Genomic DNA, 7500 nt, shown 5'->3' with positions numbered 1-7500 from the left:
CCCCAAGACACCTGAAGAAGGCTGGAGGTTATATCAGCCGAAACGTTGTGTTAATAACACACAAGATGAGGACAAATATCCGTCGAATGTAAATAATGTAAATAATGTACATAATTCCTCATCTCTTAAATATAGAACTGTATCTCCTACAACTTGTTTGCTTAACCATAACCGTGTTCTTTAGATACAAGATGACCAAACATTATCATGCTTTTTAGTAATTGGCAAGTGTAATTCTGTATTTTAAAATCACGTTGGTGAAAGGACATATCCTTATCTGACACTATCGATCGTTTTAAACCAGTTATTTGGTGAATGTATAAACTGATACAAATGTTATAATGACTTCATGATAGTTAGTTGATGTAATATTAATCATAATAAACCATAGTGCTTTAAGCTAAATGTGGTGAAAGTGGTTTTTAAAACCAATCAAGTTTTGCTAAAGGTCCAACATGGTGTTCTCAGTACATTCCTGAAAGATCATTAATGTTACTAATCCGCTCAGGAAGCTAATGTTTGGAATAAATAAAACATATATCAAACGCTTAGTTTAGCAACATACAGCAAAATCTCGCTCGAATGGCTAATTAAACTAACTGCACGGTTGGATTACACACACTTTTTGATGTCGCTTTTCTTTTGTAGTGCTAAATCAATCGATGCTGTCCCTTTACCGAGAGATTCCTCCAATACGCAAAATACTATTAGAAATTTTATTATGAATCGCAGTGACATATTCACCTCTGTGCTTTAACAAATCTTCTCCTATGTTATCTCTTCAAGGGGATTGATTTCATTTTAGTTTCCTAATTGCTTGTGTAACTTCTGAAGTTATTAACGAGAATTTTTCGTCTTTATTGTTTTAGCGTATTACTATCTTCGTCTAGAGCTGTAAAGTTCCTCACATTATTCCTTCTATCTTTCAATTACATCATTTGCCTTGCTTAGTTGGCTGCCATATTTATCTTCAAAATCTTGACATTTTGGTACCCATTCTTTGGTAAGATCTTTAAACAATTTGCTATATTTTTTATTGAGTTATTTACACTACGACTTCTTCCTATTTCCTCACATTTTTCGTTAATCAACGTAATTTTTGTTGATTTAATATCTTTCTTTTCTTTTTCTTTTTTTTTTGTACGTTTCCTATTGGCAAATATATATATTCCCTTTTTGTTGTTTTATTTTCATATACTTTCCGTTTCAGATCTCTTCTTTCGCCATGGCTGATTAAAACATTTATTTATCCAATGATTCCTGACGCTTTTCGTTTTAACAAGACTTTCTGTCATCTGTTTTTATACAAACACGCACAAGCACAAACATACACATACAAGCATACGCAATCACACACACACACACACACACAACACACACACACACACACACACACATCCTCTATCACCTACTCAGCTCTTCACTTCATTTCGTCCCTTCCCTTTCCTTTTATTCTCCTGCTATCAGGGCAAGGAAGTATTGTCGATTCCATTTATATCTCTTCAGGAGGTGGAGATAATTGATGTTCAATGTGAAGTATAGGGTGATATTTACTATTCTATATCCTGGCCACGTGGCTGCCCATGAGATAATGGTTTCACCACAATGAAGCGAAACATCACCAACATTATAGAAGGTTTTTTTTTCTCTGGGGAACGAACAATTACACAAACTCATACATCCTATTATTTGTGACTCCTTATATAAGCCTCTGTATATATTTTAGATGTAAATAATAAAGAGTATAGGCCAATGTGTGTGTGTGTGTTTGTGTGTCTGTGTGTGTGTGTGTGTGTGTGTGTGTGCGCGCGCATCGTGTTGATAGTCCATTGTACGAAATACTTGGAACCTGATGTATTTCAAATTTCGGAAATTTTTAAATTACACGATAAAGGCAACTTGTGCATAGGACCTATTTTTACAGAAATTATCCATTTACATTTCGTAATGCTGCATATCAAAATATGCCGTGCATATGGTCTTATATACACATTTGACACAAGTCTTCTTTCACACGGCAAAGTAAGAGATTCACTTTGGGAACGCTTTGCTTTCCTGCAATGAAATCCGTCCATTACACTTTTCACTTCAGCTTATCAAACATGAAAACACCTCGGGGTCACTATCGCTGCTTAGTTTTATTCCATTCCGAACACTCTTTCCAGCAACATTCCATTTGTGGTGCTTAAAAACTATTCGGATTTACGAGGTTTTGGGATTTCGGAATTCGGGATAAACGATTAATAACTGTGTTTTCGAGTGTGTGTGTGTGTGTGTGTGTGTGTAGCGTGCGTGTGCGTGTGTGCGCGCGCGCGAAATGTGTGTGTGTATGTATATGTGTTTGTGTGTATGTGTGCGCATAGTATATAAATATATACACACATGTGTGCTTCTATGTGCATGTGTATATATATATACATATATACGTATATTATTGTTTTTCGGTTTTTCCCTTTCCCCTTCTCCGTCCCTCCTCTCTCTCTATATATATATATGTAGAGAGAGAGAGAGAGAGAGAGAGAGAGAGAGAGTGAGAGAGAATGAAAGAGAAAGAATGAAAAACAAAATGAGAAAGGGGGAGAGAGAGTAAGAAAAAGGGTGAGTGAGAAGGTGGGAGAGTGAAAGAGAGAGAGAGAAAGAGAGAGAGAAATACATATATATATATGTATGGAAACATACATACATACATACATACATATACACAGCACATAATGTGAAAGTAAGTACTAGGGTGGTGTGATTCGATCGTTCAGACAACCCCTCCGCTGTCTCTTTTACGGATTTGTGGCCGTGTGCCAGTCTAAGTAGTCATCATTGTCACTGCTCTTGCAGCCATTATTATCATCGAAGTCGTTGTCGCAGTGGAAGAAATTGCTGTTGTTTTTGCTGTTGTTGTTGCTGTTGTTATTGCTGCCCAGCGTTATCATCGTTATTGTGGTCCACCTACATAAAACCCGACAACTATTCTTTCCCAGTTGACCTGTCTTTGATAGGTCATTCAAAACAAATACATAAATAAATAAAGAATAGCCTTGTCTTACAGTCTTTCAACACTGACAGATTTCAACCCTTTTAACACCATTTCTCCGTAATGTGTTAATAGAGTTCTGCCCGTCATTTCCGTTTGACTTCCGTTTGGCATCTGCTCAGCCATGGCAGGCTTCCAACTGACAACTTCGCAATGACTTTTACCCGATGTTCGCTACCCATACACGCTCTATGTTGTCATTGTCATCTTCAGCTTGTTTAGCTCCACGCAAGCATCGTAATTGACAGTTAACTTATTGTCAGCGTTCTTCTCTTTTTACGTTCTGGTTTCAAATCGTACCGGGCGAATCAAGAGTTTTCATTTTTCCAAGGTGTCAAAATCGATATTAATATCGATAAAAACGATATAATCGACTGTATTCTAATAAAAAAAAATCTGTGACATTACGCTCTGTGCTAGAAATAATATATTGCTAGTGTATTTAAAAGTTTTATGTGAGTATTACCCTTGGCTGTGTGGTAAGTAGCTTGCTTACCAACCACATGGTTCCGGGTTCAGTCCCACTGCGTGGCACCTTGGGCAAGTGCTTGTACTATAGCCTTGCTGGTGGATTTAGTAGACGGAAACTGAAAGAATTCCGTCGTATATATGTATATATATAATATATATATATATATATATATATGTATGTATGTATGTATGTATGTATGTGTGTGTGTGAGTATATGTTTGTGTGTCTGTGTTTGTCACCCCAAAATCGCTTGACAACTGATGCTGGTGTGTTTACGTCCCCGTAACTTAGCGGTTCGGCAAAAGAGACCGATAGAATAAGTACTAGGCTTATAAAGAATAAGTCCTCGGGTCGATTTGCTCCAGCATAGCCACAGTCAAATGACTGAAACAAGTAAAAGAGTAAAGAGTATTGTTCAATCTCGATTTTCAAACTCTTTAGGGTCGATAAAATAAAGTATCAGAGTTGGTTTAGTTCGCTAAATACTCCTAGAAACGTCTGACTAAGTTTACGTGGCTTCTTCATGGCTGTCCTTTTAACTAGCCTCACACAGTTTTAGCGTGCATCCTAGATGACATTCCAATCTCCAGCTAACACTAAAGAAAGAGCGACGTTTCTGGAAAATGTCTCTAGAGGCTTTAGTAAATCGGACAACCTCACGCCTGTTGAAGCCTAGGAAGTTACCAGCAGTAGTTATGGCAATCGCTGCTGGTCACGTCCAGCACCAGTGATTTACTAGTGCTCGTATTGCGGTATCTGCGACTTTCCGAAATAACATAACGACTCCACCCCACGTTTCTTTCCGAGCTGCATTTGTTGTTATTACGTATGCTGTTTTTACTGCCGCCATCTTCGCAGCTGCTGCTGCTGCCGCTGCTGTTGCTGTTGAGCGAAGCGGTCTCCGTCCCAGAGCTCGCAAGATGGGAGAAGTCCGAAACGTGGTGCTTTGCTATTCGTAAGACCCGCAGAAGAGAAAGCAGGTCACCCCCCCCCCCGACACCGAGAGCATCGACGGATGGATGAAAGCGCATCTAGGCTCAGCGGCTGCGTAGGAAGTCGGGGAGTTGCTGCTGCTACGGCTGCTTATGATGATTTTACTAATGAAGTTGTTGAGGTTGTTTTATTTACTCTTAAACTCTTTTACTCTTTTACCTGTTTCAGTCATTTGACTGCGGCCATGCTGGAGCACCGCCTTTAATCGAGCAACTCGACCCCAGGACATATTTTTTTGTAAGCCCAGTACTTATTCTATCGGTCTCTTTTGCCGAACCGCTAAGTAACGGGGACATAAACACACCAGCATCGGTTGTCAAGCAATGCTAGGGGACAAACACAGTCACACAAAAACACATATACATACATATATATATACATATATAAGACGGGCTTCTTCCAGTTTCCGTCTACCAAATCCACTCACAAGGCCTTGGTCTGCCCGAGGCTATAGTAGAAGACGCTTGCCCAAGGTGCCACGCAGTGGGACTGAAACCGGAACCATGTGGTTGGTAGACAAGCTACTTACCACACAGCCACTCCTGCGCCTTATTGTTCTTATTCTTATGAGGTCATGGCGTCGGCAGTATTGGGGGCTTCCTTTCATTTACCGTCTTCCGTGGGTAGAAAACTCTTAATAGTTGATCGCTCCACAAATATAACACCTTGGATTAGTGCTCTCTAACACTACTATCAATCTAATACCATTTGGCTGTTCGATTAGGTCGAGGATGGCTTTCGTTTTCTCTTCATTCAATTCTATTATTACCTCTATGCTTTATAACCGACCAATTTTCTTGTCGCTTCCGGTGTATCTCCATGATGGTCCCTCTCTCGTCATGTGGCAAAACCGCCACTGCCAGCCACACAGATGTTTATTTCTCATATCATATTTACTATCCTCGTTTGCTCATGTATAATGGGATGAGGATAAACTAATATTTAACGGGGTTTCTGGAGTGTTTCCTCGCTTCTAATCTGATATCCCTTGTACTGTATTCTCTGACTAAAGTCTTGTTTCTACACGGGTTGCAGACACGCGTGCGTTGGGGTTGGTCTTACAACCCGCAGAGTGTGTGTGTGTATCTACATACGTATCTACATACACACACGTATCTACATACATACACACGCACACACTCTCTATCACACATACACACACTCACATGCATATTTGCATATTCAACATTTTTGTAAAGAATATTTCATACTGTCACAATATTTGAAGAAAGATTCTCTTTGAAATTATTAACTATTAAAAAAACCCAGAGAACGTTGGAAAAGAGAAGGAAACGAACGTTTTCGAATGAAGTTTTCGACAGACTTCATTCTGAAAGGTTCGTGTTAATCTATTTATAAAGTTTTTTCTTTTCCAATCCTTACTCACTTTTTACATGTATGTATACATGCATATATGTCTGCATATGCATATGTATGTATGTGTGTATGTATGTATGTATGTATGTATGTATGTATGTATGTATGCATGCATGCATGTATTATGTATGTATGTATATATATATATATATATATATATATATATATAATATTTAAAAATATAAAGTGTATAAAATGTGTTTATACACAGAGACTCTTTATATGCTAGAAAGGGCAGTTAAAACCCAACCCACGAAAAAAAAAAGAATTCATGAGGCACGCTGTTTTAAAAATATTTTATACATTTTATATTTTTAAGAATATGTTGTCTTATGACTTTTATTTATGCATGCTAACCACTGGTAATAAATTATTTTGATTTTTTTTACCTTCATATTTACGATAGTAATATTATAATTCTGAAGCTATATAGGACACAGTTTTAAATTTGTTTCTTTACTGCTGGACTATATGCTTACGCTTGCGCACTAAGTTCGAATCCATAATGGATGAATGTATAGCTGCCTTGAACACGTGTTTTCAGTACATATGTGCAACTGCATAATTATGCATTAATTAACGATCTCACCGACGATCTACAGATTCCAAATTACTTTATTGGGCAATTAATAGAGAAACTCAAGTTCGGGATTAACCATTTCTTTTTTTTGTTCGTTTTGGTGTTATATCAGCATGCCTCATGAAGAAGTCCCTAATTTGCATACCATAAGTATTTAACACTCTATAAATATCAGCGGCCTGTCAACGGGGTTCTTAGTCCTCACAGTATCAAGGTATGATATAATATATATGTAACTTATGGTATAATTATAAACGGGGCAAATTTTAGCCATTTCTCCATAGACTGTAAAAATGATGAACAACCTTAATCGATCTTCGAACCTTATTGGGTTTTCATCGTCTATATATATTAATTTGCCATCCGTATTTCATCAGTGAGATCGCTAAAACTATAAAAATATATGCTAATATAGGATAAAATGCTTTTCAGAAAAATATTCATAAAAAATGGCAGTATATTAAAATATTTCTAAAGGTTAAGAATCCATAGGATTAATCCCGAAATTGATTCAATATAGAAATAACGAACTTTAAAAAAAAAAAAATTGTGTTAGCTAGCTTTCCTCAATTTCTGCACAACGTGTATTTATAGTGAATGTATAATGAAATGTGGAAATTGACGATATAAAATTGTTATCAGCATATTGGCATAGAAATAATTTTCTTTTGCCCTTGTTTATAAGTTTTATATATATATATATATATATATATATATATATATATATATATAATATATATATATATTATATATATATATATATATATATATGTATACGTAAAAAAAATACAAACTGGGACAAGAACGCAAAACATTCAGAAGATGATTCAAAAAACACGGACGGGACACCCGAAGCCCCCAATCCCCAGTCAAGAACCGGACCATCCCCGCAACCTCGGCCGACCAATCCTGAGATTGCTCCGACTTGGCCAGTCCCAAAGGAAAATCTAAGCCAAGCGCATTAGATTCTTTAGAAGAAAGCCTCGAATGTATACAAAACAAGGACGGGAACGAACACATATATATATGCATGTATATACACAAACATAC

Source organism: Octopus sinensis, linkage group LG8 (genome assembly GCF_006345805.1).
Source record: "Octopus sinensis linkage group LG8, ASM634580v1, whole genome shotgun sequence".
Classification (NCBI taxonomy): domain Eukaryota; kingdom Metazoa; phylum Mollusca; class Cephalopoda; order Octopoda; family Octopodidae; genus Octopus; species Octopus sinensis.
The sequence above is the reverse complement of the archived record's forward strand: the minus strand, read 5'-3'. Positions refer to the sequence as shown.